Source organism: Leptodactylus fuscus, chromosome 9, assembly GCF_031893055.1.
Source record: "Leptodactylus fuscus isolate aLepFus1 chromosome 9, aLepFus1.hap2, whole genome shotgun sequence".
Taxonomy (NCBI): domain Eukaryota; kingdom Metazoa; phylum Chordata; class Amphibia; order Anura; family Leptodactylidae; genus Leptodactylus; species Leptodactylus fuscus.
In genome coordinates, this window is record NC_134273.1 from 57,365,849 (window position 1) to 57,389,151 (window position 23,303).

The 23,303-nt window shown below is 47.0% G+C and overlaps 1 protein-coding gene across 1 annotated transcript in view; it reads left to right on the forward strand.

Moving 5' to 3' along the window:
* Window positions 1-23,303, forward strand: part of CFH (complement factor H) — a 177,294-nt gene that overhangs the window by 68,249 nt on the left and 85,742 nt on the right. The window lies entirely within an intron of this gene.

Here is a 23,303-nt window from a genome sequence, read left to right on the forward strand (position 1 = left end):
ATTTTGTTTATTGTTCCACAGAATATTATCACCAACTTCTCTGTTATCGTTGACTTTAAAGAAGTCCTTAAATGGTAGTAGGAGCTCTTTTCTAGTATTCGCTGAATTAAAAATTGACATATCTAACTGCAATATAAGTGGGGGTAAAGATATTTCATTTCAATGAGTCACCAGGGCATGGTCCGCTTACGATATAATGCCTATAGTGGTGTCACTAAAGGATGGCAGACAATCGAAACTGACAACAAAATAATGATTTCAAAAATAGGCAAATCTTGCAAACAGCATGTGTAATCTTCTTCATTGTCATAATGGTAGCGCCACATGTCTTATAGGGATTCCTCCAACAGAAGGAGGGAAGGGAGGCTGTATCCATATCCTTGCAAATTGGAACATTAAAGTTTCCACGCCTTATGAATTAACCCAAGAACAAAATGTTGACTTTTTAAGAGCTTTTTTTTTTTTTTTTTTTTTTTTTTTTTTTCTTTTTACAAACAGGAAATGCGAACTTTTGGGGCATAAAGGGAAAAAAGGGAATTTGTTGACCATTGAAAATGCACATAATAAATCTACTGGGTGAATCCATCTTGATCTCATACACCATTAAATATGGGGAACACTTCACCATTATGCATACCCCTGTGCATTTTGTGCCTGTGGTAGAATGAATTGTATATGGGGATGACTTGTGCTGTATCGTAAAGTAATCCCCTTCCAAGAGATGTCTTCTAGAGACTTGTCACAACACAATCCAATTTCAAAAATTAAATTCAAATTAAATTTCATTTAAAGAAGGTGTTTCTAATATTAAGAGATAAATTTAATCCCCATCAAACAAGTAAAGGGTAGTTAAAAATAACCTGTTGCCATATCAAACTGCAGGCACATTGGTACATTCCAGAACTGACTGTAGACACAAAAATTACAAAACGAAGGCTATTTAAAACACATTAAATATAAACTTAATCACTAAATACAGAGTTTAGTATGGAGTACCAACAGTGTATAAAGAGTTTGTAATCAATAGAACCGTGACTTGCATATTATCTAAAATTTAGGTGGTAGACTGGAACAGGTACAATATTAGTTGGTGAGAAAGGCACCGCTGGGGAAGAAGCACACTTGACTGATGTTGTGAGAACAATCTGCTCTAGGTATCATTGTACTGAAGTCCAAATGATTTGAATTGTTATATAAGCTAGTTCAGAGAATAAAAACGCCACACGTCATCATGGTGTGTTAAGTGGATTCTGTTTAATGGAGGAATGGGTGGGTATTAAGTACATTGTGGATTGGATATACAGTGTTGACCAAAAGTATTGGCACCCCTGCAATTCTGTCAGATAATACTCAGTTTCTTCCAGAAAATGATTGCAAGCACAAACTCTTTGGTATTAATATCTTCATTTATTTTGCTTGCAATTAAAAAACGCAAAATAGAATGAAAAAAACCCTCAAATCATTGATAATTTTACACAAAAGTCCAAAAATGGGCCGGGCGAAAGTATTGGCACCCTCAGCCTAATACTTGGTAGCACAACCTTTAGACAAAATAACTGCGAACAACCGCTTCCGGTAACCATCAATGAGTTTCTTACAATGCTCTGCTGGAATTTTAGACCATTCTTCTTTGGCAAACTGCTCCAGGTCCCTGAGATGTGAAGGGGGCCTTCTCCAAACTGCCATCAAGAGATCTCTCCTCCCCCACAGGTGTTCTATGGGATTCAGATCTGGACTCATTGCTGCCACTTTACAACTCTCCAGTGCTTTCTCTCAAACCATTTTCTAGTGCTTTTTTGAAGTGTGTTTTGGGTCATTGTCCTGCTGGAAGACCCATGACCTCTGAGGGAGACCCAGCTTTCTCACACTGGGTCCTACATTATGCTGCAAAATTTGTTGGTAGTCTTCAGACTTCATAATGCCATGCACACGGTCAAGCAGTCCAGTGCCAGAGGCAGCAAAGCAACCCCAAAACATCAGGGAACCTCCGCCATGTTTGACTGTAAGGACCGTGTTCTTTTCTTTGAAGGCCTCTTTTTTTTTTCCCTTTAAACTCTATGTTGATGCCTTTTCCCAAAAAGCTCTACTTTTGTCTCATCTAACCAGAGAACATTCTTCCAAAACGTTTTTGGCTTTCTCAGGTAAGTTTTGGCAAACTCCAGCCAGGATTTTTAATGTCTCTGGGTAAGAAGTGGGGTCTTCCTTGGGGTATCCTACCATACAGTCCCTTTTCATTCAGACGCTGACAGATAGTACGGGTTGACACTGTTGTACCCTCAGACTGCAGGGCAGCTTGAACTTGTTTGGATATTAGTCGAGGCTCTTTATCCACCATCCGCACAATCTTGCGTTGAAATTTCTCGTCAATTTTTCTTTTCCGTCCACATCTAGTGAGCTTAGCCACCGTGCCATGGGCTTTTGGCCAACACTGTAAGTTGTAACTTGGTTCTGGCTCATAGCTAGTGGATACAGGACAGAAGCCATATCCCATTATAGATTCTAGGATGATGAACTCCCTGGACAGTGCTCAAGAAAGGAATGTAAGATGGCTACAGGCATGCTCTAGAACAGAATGTAATATAGAGACAAACACAAGCAGGCATCCTTCGCATTCCCTCCTTTAGTAAATAATAGAGCCCTTACCCAGGGTACTTTGGGAGCTGCTAATCCGATCCTGAGGACTTTTCCTGAGATCAAACCTCATTGGCCCTGGATATCTTATACCATTTACATACCTACCTGTCTTTCTAGGGAGTTTCTTTGCAAGCCAGACTATAAACTTTCTAATCAAATCGATACAATGGGTATATTACGTATTTCGCCAATTTCCTGAGTAGCGTTCTGATGTGTATAGAGCACTACAATCTAGAGATGAGTGAGTAGTGAAATATTCAATATTTGTTTCGAGCAGACCCTCAATATTCGACTATTCAACCGAATATCAAATTCCATTATAGTCTATGGGGAAAAAATGCTCGTTTCATGGGAAACCCAAATTAGACTAAGGAGAGTCACCAAGTCCACAATGACACCCCAGGAAATGATGCCAACACCTCTGGAATGCAACTGAGACAGCAGGGGAAGCATGCCTGGGGGCATCTAACATGCCCAAGTCCCAGTATTACCCCACTATCACAGGCTATCAGCTAGACACTTTCCAAACTCAATAGAACCTCTATGGAAGTGGAAAAATACTTGGAAACCTTCTTTCCTCCACAATAGTATGAACAGAAACACAAATTTAAAGCTAAAGAAACATTAGCATGCACCCCTTTAAATCACGTTGCCCATGACAACCACAAATGGAATAGGCAATGGGAAATCCAACAGCCCCCACCCTTAACTGTCATTGTTTATGTGTGTGTGATGTGGTGAGACCTCCAAAAATTACTTTTCTGGCCCTTCACGTGAGCCCTTCCAAATTAAGTTAGATGCCCTTAAGCTGAGCTACCAGCAGAGATTGAGGTCCTTGAGGTGACTTGAGCCTTTTGCCAACATAGTTTTAGGCCCTTTAAGTTAGTTCAGCGTTGCAGCAGCAGAGTTTTTTGCGCTTGGGGTGAGTTGAGCCATGCTCCAGCAGTGTTTTTGGTCCTTGGGATGAGAAGAGCCTTGCACCAGCAGTGTTTTTGGCCCTTGGAGTGAACTCAGCCTCTAACCAGCATAGTTTTTGGCCCTTTAATTTAGTTCAGCCTGTGTGTGTGTGTGTGTGTGTGATGTGGTAATACCTTTAAAAAAAAATCACTTTTCTGGCCCTTAACGTGAGCCCTTCCAAATTAAAGAGGACCTTTCATCAGATCGGGCACATGCAGTTCTATATACTGCTGGAAAGCTGTCGGCTTTCCCGATCTGTGCCCGGTGTAAAGCGCTATCGGTCCCGGTAAAGTAGCGCTTTACAGTCAGAAGGGCGTTTCTGACAGTTAGCCAGGGACGCCCTTCTGCCCATCAGCGCCTATCGCGCTGTACTGTGAAGCGGGGAGGAACTCCCCCCTCCCGCTCCTGATAATACTCTATGGGCGAGCACTGTGAGCAGAGGGAGGGGGCGTTCCTCCCCACTCCACAGTACAGCGTGATAGGCGCTGCTGGACAGAAGGGCGTCCCTGGCTAAATGTCAGAAACGCCCTTCTGACACTAAAGCGCTACGGTACCGGGACCGATAGTGCTTTACACGGGGCACAGATCAGGAAAGCCGACAGCTGAATTCAGCACACTGTCGGCTTTCCAGCAGTATATGGAACTGCCTGTGCCCAATCTGATGAAAGGTCCACTTTAAGTTAGAGTCCCTTGAGCTGAGCAACCAGAGGAGATTGAGCCTTTTACCAGCATAGTTTTAGGCCCTTTCAGTTAGTTCAGCCTTGCACCAGCGGATTGTTAGGCCTTTTAAGTGAGTTGTCCCTTGCACCAGCAGAGTTTTTGGCCCTTTGGGTGAGTTGAGCCTTTAACCAGCAGAGATTTGTTGACCCTTTGGATGAGTTGAGCCTTTAACCAGCAGAGATTTGCTGTCCCTTAGGGTGAGCTGAGCCTTTAACCAGCAGCCCTGGGGGGTAACTTTTATTTAGAGGACCGTAAAGGTGGACAATTGGCTGCAACCACTACTATCGGTAATGGTCCTCTAATATCAGACTACATTACCTCTACAGGGTTCTGATCAGGTGTTAACAGTCCAAACAACATGCTCCAGTACTTTAGATATAGATCAGATATCACTTTCTCTTCTGACACCAGATTTAACCACAGTTCATCATCATCCTGCTGAGATGGAGCCACTAAAGGAAACCTTGCCTTCCAAGACATGTTCTGTAGCTGAGACTGAGCCAAATCTAAACACAGAGTCATTTGGAACTGAACAAAATTCAAAGTGTCAAAATACTTTAGAGACTGTTGAAAGTAATGGGATCCAGAATGAGGAGTTCATCACAAGGCTGACAGACCCAACTCCAAATGCTGCAGCACAAGCAACCAGTAGTCAGACTAAGATTGTCTCTTCTTCAAGTAAGACACAAGATTCTTTGGAACCAGAACAGCAGTGGCGGATCCAGGGTTTGCAGGGCCTTGGGCAATTGACTTTGGCGGGGCCCTACTTACTGGGGGTCTCGCACTTCTAACCTGTACTTCCCAACTGTTGAAGACTAGAAAGAGGGAACAAAACGTGCGGCGCGCGCAGCAGCAAATTAGGCCCCGCCCACTTTTATGTTGACTCCACCCATACTCATTCAATTTTCATGTGATTCCACACAGTATAATCCTCCTACAGTCACCCGTAAATTATATCTCCCCCCCATTTTCATATACACCCTTCATCTACCCCTAGTTTCATGCCCCCCCTCTATCTCTGTCCCCAGTTTCATGCCATTCTCCCCCTTTATCTGCCCACAGTTTCATTTCCCCCCCGTCTCTGCCCCAGTGTCATGCCGTTCTCCCCCCCTTCATCTGCCCCAGTGTCATGCCATTCTCCCCCTTCATCTGCCCCAATGTCATGCCATTCCCCCCCTTCATCTGCCCTAGTGTCATGCCGTTCTCCCCCTCCATCTGCCCCAGTGTCATGCTGTTCTTCCCCCTTCATCTGCCCCAGTGTCATGCTGTTCTCCCCCCTCCATCTGCTCCAGTGTCATGCCGTTCTCCCCCTCCATCTACCCCAGTGTCATGCCGTTCTCCCCCCTCCATCTGCCCCAGTGTCATGCCGTTCTCCCCCTCTATATGCCCCAGTGTCATGCCATTCTCCCCCCTCCATCTGCCCCAGTGTCATGCCATTCTCCCCCCTCCATCTGCCCCAGTGTCATGCCATTCTCCCCCCTCCATCTGCCCCAGTGTCATGCTGTTCTTCCCCCCTTCATCTGCCCCAGTGCCATGCCATTCTCCCCCCTCCATCTGCCCTAGTGTAATTCTGTTCTTTCCCCCTTCATCTGCCCCAGTGTCATACCATTCTCCCCCTCCATCTGCCCCAGTGTCATGCTGTTCTCTCCCCCTCTATCTGCCCCAGTGTCATGCCATTCTCCCCCCTCCATCTGCCCCAGTGTCATGACATTCTCCCCCCTCCATCTGCCCCAGTGTCATGCCATTCTCCCCCCTCCATCTGCCCCAGTGTCATGCCATTCTTCCCCCTCCATCTGCCCCAGTGTCATGCTGTTCTTCCCCCCTTCATCTGCCCCAGTGCCATGCCATTCTCCCCCCTCCATCTGCCCCAGTGTCATGCCATTCTCCCCCCTCCATCTGCCCCAGTGTCATGCCATTCTCCCCCCTCCATCTGCCCCAGTGTCATGCTGTTCTTTCCCCCTTCATCTGCCCCAGTGCCATGCCATTCTCCCCCCTCCATCTGTCCTAGTGTCATGCCATTCTCCCCCCTCCATCTGCCCCAGTGTCATGCCATTCTCCCCCTCCATCTGCCCCAGTGTCATGCCATTCTCCCCCCTCCATCTGCCCCAGTGTCATGCCATTCTCCCCCCTCCATCTGCCCCAGTGTCATGCCATTCTCCCCCTCCATCTGCCCCAGTGTCATGCCATTCTCCCCCCTCCATCTGCCCCAGTGTCATGCCGTTCTCCCCCCTCCATCTGCCCCAGTGTCATGCTGTTCTTCCCCCCTTCATCTGCCCCAGTGTCATGCCATTCTCCCCCCTCCATCTGCCCCAGTGTCATGCCATTCTCCCCCTCCATCTGCCCCAGTGTCATGCCATTCTCCCCCCTTCATCTGCCCCAGTGTCATGCCATTCTCCCCCCTCCATCTGCCCCAGTGTCATGCTGTTCTCTCCCCCTCTTCATCTGCCCCAGTGTCATGCCGTTCTCCCCCTCCATCTGCCCCAGTGTCATGCCGTTCTCACGTTCTCTCTCACACACACACACACGCACACACACACACTCACCATTCCTCGTTCCCTCGCAGCTCTCTCCCTCATACACATATTGTAGCCGCGATGTGATGACGTCATCGCATCGCGGCTACAAATGCTGGAGGCCGGAGTTCAGCGTTAAAGCAGGAGCTGAGCTGTGACAGCTCCGGCTTTAAACGCCTATGCATTCAGCTCATCGGCGTCCTACCGCCGATGAGCTGAAATACATAGGCGTTTAAAGCAGGAGCTGTGAGCTCAGCTCCTGCTTTAACGCTGAGCTCAGCTGGAGTCGGGACATGCCGACCGGGACCATTTTGTTAGGTCCCGGCCGCGCCGCGGGGCCCCGCTAAGCGCGGGGCCCCGGGCGGTTGCCCGGCTCGCCCGGCCCTGGATCCGCCCCTGCAGAACAGGAAAAGCCAGTGATTGCCATTGCAGCAGTGCCTAGGCCATCTGTCAGAGCAGTTCATTCAGAGATTGAATTGGAGAAAAATAAGAACATTAACTGTGACTGAGTCTTCATGCACATTAGTGGGCATGGACAACTTAATGTAGAAGATTATCATGCTGAGCTGGCCTCATTACTGAACAAGATCAACCAGGATAATTAGGGCTGGAAACAGCCATCAGACCTTACCGAAAGGAATCACCCTCGGTTTGGAAAGAAGCCATCTAAACGTTGCACCTTTAATTGAGTTGAGCATTGCACCAGCAGAATGTTAGGCCCTTTGAGTGAGTCGAGCTTTTAACCAGCAGAATGTTAGGGCCTTTGGGTGAGTTGAGCCTCTAACCAGCTTAGTTTTTGGCCCTTTGGGTGGGTTGAGTCTCTAACCAACATAGTTTTTGGCCCTTGGGGTGAGTAGAGCCTTAAACCAGCAGTGTTTTACTTTTTGGCCCTTCGGGTGAGTAGAGCTTTTCACCCGCAATGTTTTATTTTTTGGCCCTTCGGGTGAGTAGAACCTTGCACCAGCAGTGTTTTTGGCCCTTTTGGTGAGTTGAGCCTTTAACCAGCAGTGTTTTAGGCCCTTTGGGTGAATTGAGCCTTTCACCAGCAAAGTTTTAGTCTTTGGCCCTTGGGGTGAGCCCTAAAAAATTATTTTTCAGGCCCTTGGGGTGAGCCCTAAAACATTAATTTTCAGTCTCTTGGGGTGAGCCCTAAAACATTAATTTTCAGGCCCTTGGGGCGAGCCCAAAAAAATTATTTTTCTAGTCCTTGGGGTGAGCCCTAAAACATTAATGTTTTTGTTTTTTTTAAACTATTTGTTAACGGTGAAGGTAGTGGTGTTGGACGAGGACGAGGAACTTGTGTGCTGGCACAGACACATGAAACTGTGTCTCGCCCAACTGTGGACGGGACATGCTGGTTGCGGGTCCACAATATCTGCTATCCACCCTAGCATAGGTTCCTGGTGCTTGGGCCTCATCAGCGGGGTACCCTGCACCCTGCTTGATGTTGTGGCACTGCTGGCTGCCCCTCTTCAGTGGATAATTGGATCCGCAGTCGAGCTACTGCGGCCTGGATCATCAGCTAGATTTCCTCGTCCATGTCCCCGTACTCGTCCCCTTGTGCTATTGACAAGGGGCACTGCTGGCAGCCCCTCTCCAGTAGCTGGACTGTGAACTGGATCCTCAGCTGAATTTCCACGTCTACGTCCCCCGTCCCTTGATGCTACCCTGATGCATCTTTGGCAGGTTCAGTGTATATACACTGTTCCTGCAGTGTAGCTCTGAAAAGAGCTGTTGATTGTAATTGTTCCTGCCTAGCAGTGTCTAAACTCTATCTCACCCTCAATACAATGTCTCTCCCTATCTCACCAAAATGCATCTGACACGAATATGGGCGACACTATTCTTATAAATCCGAGGTCACCTGATTTAGCCAGCCTATGACTTTTTCCTTTTTTTTTTTTTTTTTTTTTATGCCTACGTTTTCCTACTTCCTGTGCCACCTTCCCTGCACAGTTATTGGTACAAAAAAAGCACCAGGGAAGTTGGGAGGGCATACGAATTTTTACTGCGTTTACCGCGTGGTATTCGATTGGAATCAAATATGTCGAATACCCTTATATTCGATCGAATATATACGCTCATCTCTACTATAATCTAATACAGTATGCCTTTCCAGGGTGGATGCAAAGCCAAGTGGATCTGTTATAGTTTCACTCAGTAGCCAAGTTCCGTATATACTAGAGTATAAGCCGACTTTTTCAGCACAGTTTTTATACTTTCAAATATTAACGGATAACTCTCAAAATATAAATAACAATATGTTAAAATGTTGCTATTTTTTCGCACGCAAAACAGTGAAATATAAATATAAACACATTATCCGTAAAAATACATAAATAATAATGGAGTAAAAATAAATGTATTTCAATAAATTTTCTTAAAGAATAAATAGATATACTGTAGTTCATGAGAACAATTGCAGTTAACTTTCAAGTATTAGCAGGCAACTCTCAAAATATAAGTGAAGCATAAATAGATATAATGTATGATAACAACTAGAGATGAGCGAACAGTGTTCTATCGAACTCATGTTCGATCGGATATTAGGCTGTTCGGCATGTTCGAATCGAATCGAACACCGCGTGGTAAAGTGCGCCATTACTCGATTCCCCTCCCACCTTCCCTGGCGCCTTTTTTGCTCCAATAACAGCGCAGGGTAGGTGGGACAGGAACTACGACACCGGTGACGTTGAAAAAAGTAGGCAAAACCCATTGGCTGCCGAAAACATGTGACCTCTAATTTAAAAGAACAGCGCCGCCCAGGTTCGCGTCATTCTGAGCTTGCAATTCACCGAGGACGGAGGTTTCCGTCCAGCTAGCTAGGGCTTAGATTCTGGGTAGGCAGGGACAGGCTAGGATAGGAAGGAGAAGACAACCAACAGCTCTTATAAGAGCTAAATTCCAGGGAGAAGCTTGTCAGTGTAACGTGGCACTGACGGGCTCAATCGCCGCAACCCAGCTTTCCCAGGATCCTGAATGGAATACACTGTCAGTGTATTCCCGTATACCCGATATATACCCCGATACCCGTTCCAACGGTGTGCCCCCCCACCTTCACCCCAGAAATACCCTGCAAGTCCCCTAGCAATAGAATTGGGGCTATATACACCCACAATTTTTACTACTGGTATACAGTGCCATTGTCTGACTGGGAATTCAAAGAATATATTGGGGTTACAAATACCCTCATTTCTTGCTACTGCCATATAGTGCCAGTTTCTGACTGGTAATTCAAAGAATATATTGGGGTTACGTGCACCCACAATTTTTACTACTGGTATACAGTGCCATTGTCTGACTGGGAATTCAAAGAATATATTGGGAATACAAATACCCTCATTTCTTGCTACTGCCATATAGTGCCAGTGTCTGACTGGGAATTCAAAGAATATATTGGGGTTACGTGCACCCACAATTTTTACTACTGGTATACAGTGCCATTGTCTGACTGGGAATTCAAAGAATATATTGGGAATACAAATACCCTCATTTCTTGCTACTGCCATATAGTGCCAGTGTCTGACTGGGAATTCAAAGAATATATTGGGGTTACGTGCACCCACAATTTTTACTACTGGTATACAGTGCCATTCTCTGACTGGGAATTCAAAGAATATATTGGGAATACAAATACCCTCATTTCTTGCTACTGCCATATAGTGCCAGTGTCTGACTGGGAATTCAAAGAATATATTGGGGTTACGTGCACCCACAATTTTTACTACTGGTATACAGTGCCATTGTCTGACTGGGAATTCAAAGAATATATTGGGAATACAAATACCCTCATTTCTTGCTACTGCCATATAGTGCCAGTGTCTGACTGGGAATTCAAAGAATATATTGGGGTTACGTGCACCCACAATTTTTACTACTGGTATACAGTGCCATTGTCTGACTGGGAATTCAAAGAATATATTGGGAATACAAATACCCTCATTTCTTGCTACTGCCATATAGTGCCAGTGTCTGACTGGGAATTCAAAGAATATATTGGGGTTACATGCACCCACAATTTTTACTACTGGTATACAGTGCCATTGTCTGACTGGGAATTCAAAGAATATATTGGGGTTATAAATACCCTCATTTCTTGCTACTGCCATATAGTGCCAGTTTCTGACTGGTAATTCAAAGAATATATTGTGGTTACGTGCACCCACAATTTTTACTACTGGTATACAGTGCCATTGTCTGACTGGGAATTCAAAGAATATATTGGGAATACAAATACCCTCATTTCTTGCTACTGCCATATAGTGCCAGTGTCTGACTGGGAATTCAAAGAATATATTGGGGTTACGTGCACCCACAATTTTTACTACTGGTATACAGTGCCATTGTCTGACTGGGAATTCAAAGAATATATTGGGGTTATAAATACCCTCATTTCTTGCTACTGCCATATAGTGCCAGTTTCTGACTGGTAATTCAAAGAATATATTGGGGTTACGTGCACCCACAATTTTTACTACTGGTATACAGTGCCATTGTCTGACTGGGAATTCAAAGAATATATTGGGAATACAAATACCCTCATTTCTTGCTACTGCCATATAGTGCCAGTTTCTGACTGGTAATTCAAAGAATATATTGGGGTTACGTGCACCCACAATTTTTACTACTGGTATACAGTGCCAATTTCTAACTAGGAATTCAAAATGCGCAAGGCTCCCGGAAAGGGACGTGGACGAGGCCGTGGGCGAGGTCGGGGGAATGGTTCTGGGGAGCAAGGTAGCAGTGAAGCCACAGGGCTTCCCGTGCCTACTCCTGTGGGGCAGCAAGCATTGCGCCACTCCACAGTGCCAGGGTTGCTTGCCACATTAACTAAACTGCAGGGTACAAACCTTAGTAGGCCCGAGAACCAGGAACAGGTCTTGCAATGGCTGTCAGAGAACGCTTACAGCACATTGTCCAGCAGCCAGTCAGACTCTGCCTCCTCTCCTCCTATTACCCAACAGTCTTGTCTTCCTTCCTCCCAAAATTCCGAAGCTTTACAGAACAATAACCCAAACTGTCCCTGCTCCCCAGAGCTGTTCTCCGCTCCTTTCATTGTCCCTCAACCTGCCTCTCCACGTCACGATTCCACGAACCTAACAGAGGAGCATCTGTGTCCAGATGCTCAAACACTAGAGTCTCCTCCATCTCCGTTCGATTTGGTGGTGGATGACCAGCAACCCACCCTCATCGACGATGATGTGACGCAGTTGCCGTCAGGGCATCCAGTTGACCGGCGCATTGTGCGGGAGGAGGAGATGAGACAGGAGTTGGAAGAGGAAGTGGTGGATGATGAGGACACTGACCCGACCTGGACAGGGGGGATGTCAAGCGGGGAAAGTAGTGTGGATGTTGAGGCAGGTGCAGCACCAAAAAGGGTAGCTAGAGGCAGAGGCAGAGGTCAGCAGCTTAGGCGAAGCCAGGCCACACCCAGAATCTCCCAAGATGTTCCAGTTCGTACCCAGCCCCGAAAAACTCCCACCTCGAGGGCACGTTTCTCGAAGGTGTGGAGTGTTTTCAAGGAATGCGCCGAGGACAGATATAGTGTTGTCTGCACAATTTGCCTCTCGAAATTGATTAGGGGCTCTGAGAAGAGCAACCTGTCCACCACTTCAATGCGCCGTCATTTGGAATCCAAGCACTGGAATCAGTGGCAGGCAGCAACGGCAGGACAAAGGCCGCCTGCCGTTCACGCCACTGCCACTGCCTCTGCCACTGCCTCTGCCTCTGCCACTGCCACTGTTGACTGTGCTGGCGATGCACTCCAGAGGACGAGCCAGGACACCACTTCATCTGCCTCCGCCACTTTGTTGACTTCTACCTCATCCTCCCCTGGTCCTGTCTTATCTCCTTCTCCTGCACCATCAAAGGCACCATCAGGCGTTTCTTTACAATAACCCACCATCTCTCAGACATTGGAGCGGCGGCAGAAATACACTGCTAACCACCCACACGCGCAAGCCTTGAACGCCAACATCGCTAAACTGCTGGCCCAGGAGATGTTGGCGTTCCGGCTTGTTGAAACTCCCGCCTTCCTGGACCTGATGGCAACTGCGGCACCTCGCTATGCCATCCCTAGCCGTCACTACTTCTCCCGGTGTGCCGTCCCCGCCTTGCACCAGCACGTGTCACTCAACATCAGGCGGGCCCTTAGTTCCGCGCTTTGCACAAAGGTCCACTTGACCACCGACGCGTGGACAAGTGCATGCGGACAGGGACGCTACATTTCACTGACGGCACACTGGGTGAATGTAGTTGAGGCTGGGACTGCTTCCCAAACTGGCCCGGTGTACCTCGTCTCCCCGCCTAACATTCCTGGCAGGGACACGAGAAGAACACCCCCCTCCTCCTCCTCCTCTACCGCCTCCTCCTCCGCCACCGCCTCCTCCTCCGCCACCGCCTCCTCCTCCGCTGTTAGATTGACCCCAGCTACGAGTTGGAAACGTTGCAGCACTGGCGTTGGTAGACGTCAGCAGGCTGTGCTGAAGCTGATCAGCTTGGGGGACAGACAGCACACTGCCTCCGAGGTGAGGGATGCCCTCCTCGATGAGACGGCAATATGGTTTGAGCCGCTGCACCTGGGCCCAGGCATGGTCGTTTGTGATAACGGCCGGAACCTGGTAGCAGCTCTGGAGCTTGCCGGACTCCAACATGTTCCATGCCTGGCCCACGTCTTCAACCTAGTGGTGCAATGTTTCCTAAAGAGCTACCCCAATGTTCCAGAGCTACTGGTGAAAGTGCGGCGCATGTGCGCCCACTTTCGCAAGTCGACAGTAGCCGCTGCTAGCTTAAAATCTCTCCAGCAACGCCTGCATGTGCCACAACACCGGCTTTTGTGCGACGTCCCCACACGCTGGAACTCAACGTTTCAGATGTTGAATAGAGTGGTTGAGCAGCAGAGACCTTTGATGGAATACCAGCTACAAAACCCTAGGGTGCCACAAAGTCAGCTGCCTCAGTTTCACATCCATGAGTGGCCATGGATGAGAGACCTTTGTGACATCCTACGGGTCTTTGAGGAGTCCACAAGGAGGGTGAGCTCTGAGGATGCGATGGTGAGCCTTACAATCCCGCTCTTGTGTGTTCTGAGAGAATCCCTGATTGACATCAGGGATAACTCAGATCACACAGAGGAGTTAGGGATAGCATCCGATCCGTCACAGCTGGAGAGTAGGTCCACACATCTGTCCGCTTCACTGCGTTTAATGGAGGAGGAGGAGGAGGAGGAAGAAGAGTTGTCCGATGATGTGATGGTGATACAGGAGGCTTCCGGGCAACTTCGAATCGTCCCATTGTTGCAGCGCGGATGGGTAGACATGGAGGATGAGGAGGAAATGGAGATTGAACTTTCCGGTGGGGCCAGAGGAGTCATGCCAACTAACACTGTGGCAGACATGGCTGAGTTCATGTTGGGGTGCTTTACAACCGACAAGCGTATTGTCAAAATCATGGAGGACAACCAGTACTGAATCTTTGCTATCCTTGACCCCCGGTATAAAAACAACATCTCGTCTTTTATTCCGGTAGAGGGGAGGGCCAATCGCATCAATGCTTGCCACAGGCAATTGGTGCAGAATATGATGGAGATGTTTCCAGCATGTGACGTTGGCGGCAGGGAGGGCAGTTCCTCCAGTAGGCAACCAAGTTCTCACCGGTCCACACAAACGAGGGGCACACTGTCTAAGGTCTGGGACACCTTGATGGCACCCCCTCGCCAAAGTGCCGCCACGGAGGGTCCTAGTGTCACCAGGCGTGAGAAGTATAGGCGCATGTTGCGGGAATACCTTTCCGACCACAGCCCTGTCCTCTCCGACCCCTCTGCGCCCTACACGTATTGGGTGTCGAAGTTGGACCTGTGGCTTGAACTTGCCCTATATGCCTTGGAGGTGCTGTCCTGTCCTGCCGCCAGCGTCCTATCTGAGAGGGTGTTCAGTGCAGCCGGTGGCATCATCACTGACAAGCGCACCCGTCTGTCAGCTGAGAGTGCCGACCGGCTCACTTTGATAAAAATGAACCACCACTGGATAGAGCCTTCATTTTTGTGCCCACCTGTGTAAAGCACCCCAACATGAAACTCCATGTCTGTACTCAACCTCTCCAATTCCTCCGCATCCTCATACTCATCGACCATAAGCGTTGCACAATTCTGCTAATACTAGGCTCCCTCCAACATGATTTCCCCCAACTCTGCTGGTTAGAGGCTCCCTCCACCCTGATTTCCACCAACTCTGCTGGTTAGAGGCTCCCTCCACCCTGCTTTCCCACAACTCTGCTGGTTAGAGGCTCCCTCCACCATGAATTTGCCCAAACTGGGCTGGTTAGAGGCTCCCTCCACCATGAATTGGTCCAAACTGGGCTGGTTAGAGGCTCCCTCCACCATGAATTGGTCCAAACTGGGTTTTTTAGAGGCTCCCTCCACCATGAATTGGCCCAAACTGGGGTTTTTAGAGGCTCCCTCCACCATGAATTGGTCCAAACTGGGGTTTTTAGAGGCTCCCTCCACCATGAATTTGCCCAAACTGGGCTGTTTAGAGGCTCCCTCCACCATGAATTGGTCCAAACTGGGCTGGTTAGAGGCTCCCTCCACCATGAATTTCCCAAAACTTGGCTGTTTAGAGGCTCCCTCCACCATTAATTGGTCCAAACTGGGCTGGTTAGAGGCTCCCTCCACCATGAATTTGCCCAAACTGGGCTGTTTAGAGGCTCCCTCCATCATGAATTGGTCCAAACTGGGCTGTTTAGAGGCTCCCTCCACCATGAATTGGTCCAAACTGGGGTTTTCAGAGGCTCCCTCCACCATGAATTTGCCCAAACTGGGCTGTTTAGAGGCTCCCTCCACCATGAATTGGTCCAAACTGGGTTTTTTAGAGGCTCCCTCCACCATGAATTGGTCCAAACTGGGCTGTTTAGCGGCTCCCTCCACCATTAATTGGTCCAAACTGGGCTGGTTAGAGGCTCCCTCCACCATGAATTTGCCCAAACTGGGCTGTTTAGAGGCTCCCTCCACCATGAATTTGCCCAAACTGGGCTGGTTAGAGGCTCCCTCCACCATGAATTTGCCCAAACTGGGCTGTTTAGAGGCTCCCTCCACCATTAATTGGTCCAAACTGGGCTGGTTAGAGGCTCCCTCCACCATGAATTTGCCCAAACTGGGCTGTTTAGAGGCTCCCTCCACCATGAATTTGCCCAAACTGGGCTGGTTAGAGGCTCCCTCCACCATGAATTGGTCCAAACTGGGGTTTTTAGAGGCTCCCTCGACCATGAATTGGTCCAAACTTGGCTGTTTAGAGGCTCCCTCCACCATGAATTGGTCCAAACTGGGGTGGTTAGAGGCTCCCTCCACCATTAATTGGTCCAAACTGGGCTGGTTAGAGGCTCCCTCCACCATTAATTGGTCCAAACTGGGCTGGTTAGAGGCTCCCTCCACCATTAATTGGTCCAAACTGGGCTGGTTAGAGGCTCCCTCCACCATTAATTGGTCCAAACTGGGCTGGTTAGAGGCTCCCTCCACCATGAATTTGCCCAAACTGGACTGGTTAGAGGCTCCCTCCACCATGAATTGGTCCAAACTGGGTTTTTTAGAGGCTCCCTCCACCATGAATTTGCCCAAACTGGGCTGTTTAGAGGCTCCCTCCACCATGAATTGGTCCAAACTGGGCTGGTTAGAGGCTCCCTCCACCATGAATTTCCCAAAACTTGGCTGTTTAGAGGCTCCCTCCACCATTAATTGGTCCAAACTTGGCTGTTTAGAGGCTCCCTCCACCATGAATTGGTCCAAACTGGGGTGGTTAGAGGCTCCCTCCACCATTAATTGGTCCAAACTGGGCTGGTTAGAGGCTCCCTCCACCATTAATTGGTCCAAACTGGGCTGGTTAGAGGCTCCCTCCACCATTAATTGGTCCAAACTGGGCTGGTTAGAGGCTCCCTCCACCATTAATTGGTCCAAACTGGGCTGGTTAGAGGCTCCCTCCACCATTAATTGGTCCAAACTGGGCTGGTTAGAGGCTCCCTCCACCATGAATTTGCCCAAACTGGGCTGGTTAGAGGCTCCCTCCACCATGAATTGGTCCAAACTGGGTTTTTTAGAGGCTCCCTCCACCATGAATTTGCCCAAACTGGGCTGTTTAGAGGCTCCCTCCACCATGAATTGGTCCAAACTGGGCTGGTTAGAGGCTCCCTCCACCATGAATTTCCCAAAACTTGGCTGTTTAGAGGCTCCCTCCACCATTAATTGGTCCAAACTGGGCTGGTTAGAGGCTCCCTCCACCATTAATTGGTCCAAACTGGGCTGGTTAGAGGCTCCCTCCACCATGAATTGGTCCAAACTGGGGTTTTTAGAGGCTCCCTCCACTATGAATTGGTCCAAACTTGGCTGTTTAGAGGCTCCCTCCACCATTAATTGGTCCAAACTGGGCTGGTTAGAGGCTCCCTCCACCATTAATTGGTCCAAACTGGGCTGGTTAGAGGCTCCCTCCACCATGAATTTGCCCAAACTGGGCTGGTTAGAGGCTCCCTCCACCATGAATTGGTCCAAACTGGGTTTTTTAGAGGCTCCCTCCACCATGAATTTGCCCAAACTGGGCTGGTTAGAGGCTCCCTCCACCATGAATTGGTCCAAACTGGGTTTTTTAGAGGCTCCCTCCACCATGAATTTGCCCACACTGGGCTGGTTAGAGGCTCCCTCCACCATGAATTGGTCCAAACTGGGGTTTTTAGAGGCTCCCTCCACCATGAATTTGCCCAAACTGGGGTGTTTAGAGGCTCCCTCCACCATGAATTTGCCCAAACTCTGCTGGTTAGAGGCTCAATCCACCCTGATTTTCAAAACAAATGTTGGTGCCAACCTCAACTTACTACAAGGGCCAAATTCACTGCTGGTGACAAGCTCTCCTCACTGCAAGTGCCAAATACACATGTTTCAAGGTGTTTTCCTACTGTCAGAGATGTGGTATTGAGTGTGTAAAGTGTGTAGTTGTTAGGCTGTGATGTTGGGGTAATAGAGGGTCTTTGGTGTGTTAGATGCCCCCAGACATGCTTCCCCTGCTGTCCCAGTGTCATTCCAGAGGTGTTGGCATCATTTCCTGGGGTGTCATAGTGGACTTGGTGACCCTCCAGACACGGATTTGGGTTTCCCCCTTAACGAGTATCTGTTCCCCATAGACTATAATGGGGTTCGAAACCCATTCGAACACACGAACATTGAGCGGCTGTTCGAATCGAATTTCGAACCTCGAACATTTTAGTGTTCGCTCATCTCTAATAACAACTACAGTTAATAACGTTCAAATATTAGTGGGTAACTTTCAAAATATAAGTAACAAAATGAAAAAAAAACAAAAAAAAACAATGTAATCAATTAATTTTATCAATAGCTTATAACTCTATACTACAGTGGGGCAAAAAAGTATTTAGTCAGTCACCAATAGTGCAAGTTCCACCACTTAAAAAGATGAGAGGCGTCTGTAATTTACATCATAGGTAGACCTCAACTATGAGAGACAAAATGAGAAAACAAATCCAGAAAATCACATTGTCTGATTTTGTAAGAATTTATTTTCAAATTATGGTGGAAAATAAGTATTTGGTCACCTACAAACAATCAAGATTTCTGGCTCTCACAGACCTGTAACTTCTTCTTTAAGAGTCTCCTCTTTCCTCCACTCATTACTTGTAGTAATGACACCTGTTTAAACTTATCAGTATAAAAAGACACCTGTGCACACCCTCAAACAGTCAGACTCCAAACTCCACTATAGTGAAGACCAAAGAGCTTTCAAAGGACACCAGAAATAAAATTGTAGCCCTGCACCAGGCTGGGAAGACTGAATCTGCAATAGGCAACCAGCTTGGATTGAAGAAATCAACTGTGGGAGCAATAATTAGAAAATGGAAGACATACAAGACCACTGATAATCTCCCTCGATCTGGGGCTCCACGCAAAATCTCACCCCGTGGGGTCAAAATGATCACAAGAACGGTGAGCAAAAATCCCAGAACCACGCGGGGGGACCTAGTGAATGAACTGCAGAGAGCTGGGACCAATGTAACAAAGCCTACAATCAGTAACACACTACGCCGCCAGGGACTCAGATCCTGCAGTGCCAGACGTGTCCCACTGCTTAAGCCAGTACATGTCCGGGCCCGTCTGAAGTTTGCTAGAGAGCATTTGGATGATCCAGAAGAGTATTGGGAGAATGTCCTATGGTCTGATGAAACCAAACTGGAACTGTTTGGTAGAAACACAAATTTTCGTGTTTGGAGGAAAAAGAATACTGAGTTGCATCCATCAAACACCATACCTACTGTAAAGCATGGGGGTGGAAATATCATGCTTTGGGGCAGTGTCTCTGCAAAGGGGCCAGGACGACTGATCCGGGTATATGAAAGAATGAATGGGGCCATGTATTGTGAGATTTTGAGTGCAAACCTCCTTCCATCAGCAAGGGCATTGAAGATGAAACGTGGCTGGGTCTTTCAACATGACAATAATCCAAAGCACACCGCCAGGGCAACAAAGGAGTGGCTTTGTAAGAAGCATTTCAAGGTCCTGGAGTGGCCTAGTCAGTCTCCAGATCTCAACCCTATAGAAAATCTTTGGAGGGAGTTGAAAGTCCGTGTTGCCAAGCGACAGCCCCAAAACATCACTGCTCTAGAGGAGATCTGCATGGAGGAATGGGCCAACATACCAACAACAGTGTGTGCCAACCTTGTGAAGACTTACAGAAAACGTTTGACCTCTGTCATTGCCAACAAAGGATATATAACAAAGTATTGAGATGAAATTTTGTTACTGACCAAATACTTATTTTCCACCATAATTTGCAAATAAATTCTTACAAAATCAGACAATGTGATTTTCTGGATTTGTTGTCACATTTTGTCTCTCATAGTTGAGGTCTACCTATGATGTAAATTACAGACGCCTCTCATCTTTTTAAGTGGTGGAACTTGCACTATTGGTGACTGACTAAATACTTTTTTGCCCCACTGTATAAACTGTATATAAAAGCTGTGCATAAAAGCGCTACAGTGATAGCCCCCGCTGATATAACATTGATGTGTGAGATGAAACGAACATAATTAATACAAAATCATGATGGCGAAGCAGGCTGAAAAATATTTGCAAAAGACATATTTTAATCCTAAAGCAGCAGGCTCTTTTGGAGGCTTGGAGAGTTTATACAGATCTGTTAAAAAACATGGTATAAAGAAGCCTGCTGTAGCTTCTTGGCTAATTGAACAAACAGTTTATATGCTCTTTAACCCCTTCCCGCCGATGGCATTTTTTGATTTTCGTTTTTCGTTTTTGACTCCCCTCCTTCTAAACCCCATAACTTTTTTATTTCTCCGCTCCCAGAGTCATATGAGGTCTTAATGTTTGCGGGACAATTTTTTCTTCATGATGCCACCATTAATTATTCTATATAATGTACTGGGAAGCAGGAAAAAAATTCAGAATGGGGTGGATTTGAAGAAAAAATGCATTTCTGCGACTTTCTTACGGGCTTTGGTTTTACAGCGTTCACTGTGCAGCCAAAATGACATGTCCCCTGTATTCTGTGTTTCGGTACGGTTCCAGGGATACCAAATTTATATGGTTTTATTTACATTTTGACCCCTAAAAAAAATTCCAAAACGGTGTTAAAATTTTTTTTTTCTAAAAGTCGCCATATTCCGACGGCCGTAACTTTTTTATACATAGGTGTACGGGGATGCATAGGGCGTCTTTTTTTGTGGGGTCGGGTGTACTTTGTAGTTCTACCATTTTCAGGAAATGTTATTGCTTTGATCACTTTTTATTCAAATTTTTATCAGAATTAAAACAGTGAAAAAACGGCGGTTTGGCACTTTTGACTATTTTTCCTGCTACGGCGTTTACCGAACAGGAAAAATATTTTTATAGATTTGTAGAGCGGGCGATTTTGGACGTGGGGATACCTAACATGTATGTGTTTCACAGTTTTTAACTACTTTTATATTTGTTCTAGGGAAAGGGGGGTGATTTGAACTTTTAATACTTTTTATATTTTTTTATATTTTTTTTTACTTTTTTTTTTATTTTTTTTTGCATTTATTAAACCCCCTAGGGCTGTTGAACCCCAGGGGGTCTGATCACTAATGCAATGCATTACAATGCTAATGCATTGCAATGCATTGCAAAAAATCATCATCTCTTTTGCAGGCTGTATACACCAGCCTGCAAAAGAGAGAATTTGCAGACCAGCTGGGAGCCTTTAACAAGGCTCCCGGCTGTCATGGCAACGGGGGGTCGGCCCTGGAGCATGCTCCAGGAGCCGGCGATCCCTGCCAAAATGGCGGCGCCCATGCGCCGCCGGGAAGATGGCGCCTCCGGCGCCTTTGACAGCAGCGCCGGAGGGGTTAATGCCTCCGATCGGTCCGGGGACCGATCGGAGGCATTAGAGCCGGTTGTCTACTGCTTAAAGCAGTAGACACCCGGCGGCTATGACGGCCGCCTGGCTCCCGGGCGGTCGCCATAGTTACAGACCCGACACGCGCCGTACTATTACGGCGCATGTCGGGAAGGGGTTAAACAAAATAGAAACATTTTTGTGAAAAATAAAATTTTCGTATCAAATATTGATTCTCAATGGCAGGGGGATTTGTGTCAGTGTCCGACAGCTAGTCTTCGCTGCTAATGTCCGTTTAAAATCTTGTGCGGACATTAGCATTGGACACTAGCTGTGTCCGTGACATTTTGCTTTGATTTAACCCCTTCCCGCCGATGGCATTTTTTGATTTTCGTTTTTCGTTTTTGACTCCCCTCCTTCTAAACCCCATAACTTTTTTATTTCTCTGCTCCCAGAGTCATATGAGGTCTTAATTTTTGCGGGACAATTTTTTCTTCATGATGCCACCATTAATTATTCTATATAATGTACTGGGAAGCAGGAAAAAAATTCAGAATGGGGTGGATTTGAAGAAAAAATGCATTTCTGCGACTTTCTTACGGGCTTTGGTTTTACGGCGTTCACTCTGCAGCCAAAATGACATGTCCACTGTATTCTGTGTTTCGGTACGGTTCCAGGGATATCAAATTTATATGGTTTTATTTACATTTTGACCCCTAAAAAAAATTCCAAAACGGAGTTAAAAAAATTTTTTTCTAAAAGTCGCCATATTCCGACGGCCGTAACTTTTTTATACATAGGTGTACGGGGATGCATAGGGCGTCTTTTTTTGCAGGGCCGGGTGTACTTTTTAGTTCTACCATTTTCGGGAAATGTTATTGCTTTGATCACTTTTTATTCAAATTTTTATCAGAATTAAAACAGTGAAAAAACGGCGGTTTGGCACTTTTGACTATTTTTCCTGCTACGGCGTTTACCGAACAGGAAAAATATTTTTATAGATTTGTACAGCGGGCGATTTCGGACGTGGGGATACCTAATATGTATGTGTTTCACAGTTTTTAACTACTTTTATATTTGTTCTAGGGAAAGGGGGGTGATTTGAACTTTTAATACTTTTTATATTTTTTTATATTTTTTTTTTACTTTTTTTTTATTTTTTTTTTGCATTTATTAGACCCCCTAGGGGTGTTGAACCCCAGGGGGTCTGATCACTAATGCAATGCATTACAATGCTAATGCATTGCAATGCATTGCAAAAAATCATCATCTCTTTTGCAGGCTGTATACACCAGCCTGCAAAAGAGAGAATTTGCAGACCAGCTGGGAGCCTTTAACAAGGCTCCCGGCTGTCATGGCAACGGGGGTCGGCCCTGGAGCATGCTCCAGGAGCCGGCGATCCCTGCCAAAATGGCGGCGCCCATGCGCCGCCAGGAAAATGGCGCCTCCGGCGCCTTTGACAGCAGCGCCGGAGGGGTTAATGCCTCCGATCGGTACGGGGACCGATCGGAGGCATTAGAGCCGGTTGTCTACTGCTTAAAGCAGTAGACACCCGGCGGCTATGACGGCCGCCCGGCTCCCGGGCGGTCGCCATAGTTACAGACCCGACACGCGCCGTACTATTACGGCGCATGTCGGGAAGGGGTTAAATGGAGATCGGGTGCGGTTTTTTACTGTCCGTGGGTGTCCTTAACTGTCCGTTCCCAAAGATGTCCGAATTTCAAGCGGACAGCAAAACCTGACATGTAGGTTTTTTCTGTCCGCTTGAAAAGTCGGACATCTTTGAGAACGGACAGTTAAGGACACCCACGGACTGTAAAAGAACGCACCCAATGTCCATTTAAATCAAAGCAAAATGTCACGGATACAGCTAGTGTCCAATGCTAATGCCCGCACAAGATTTTGAATGGACATTAGCAGCGAACACTAGCTGTCGGACACTGATGGTAGTATGAACACTCCCTAAGCTGGCTCGGAGGACAGTTTATAATCAGAAATGCTGATAGGAGTGGAAAACCACTTGGAGTATATAAGCAACTTGGGAGAAAATTGCAATGTTTAACAAGAAAGCCTTCTGGCCACCTGAGAACAAGACAACTTAGGACACTTG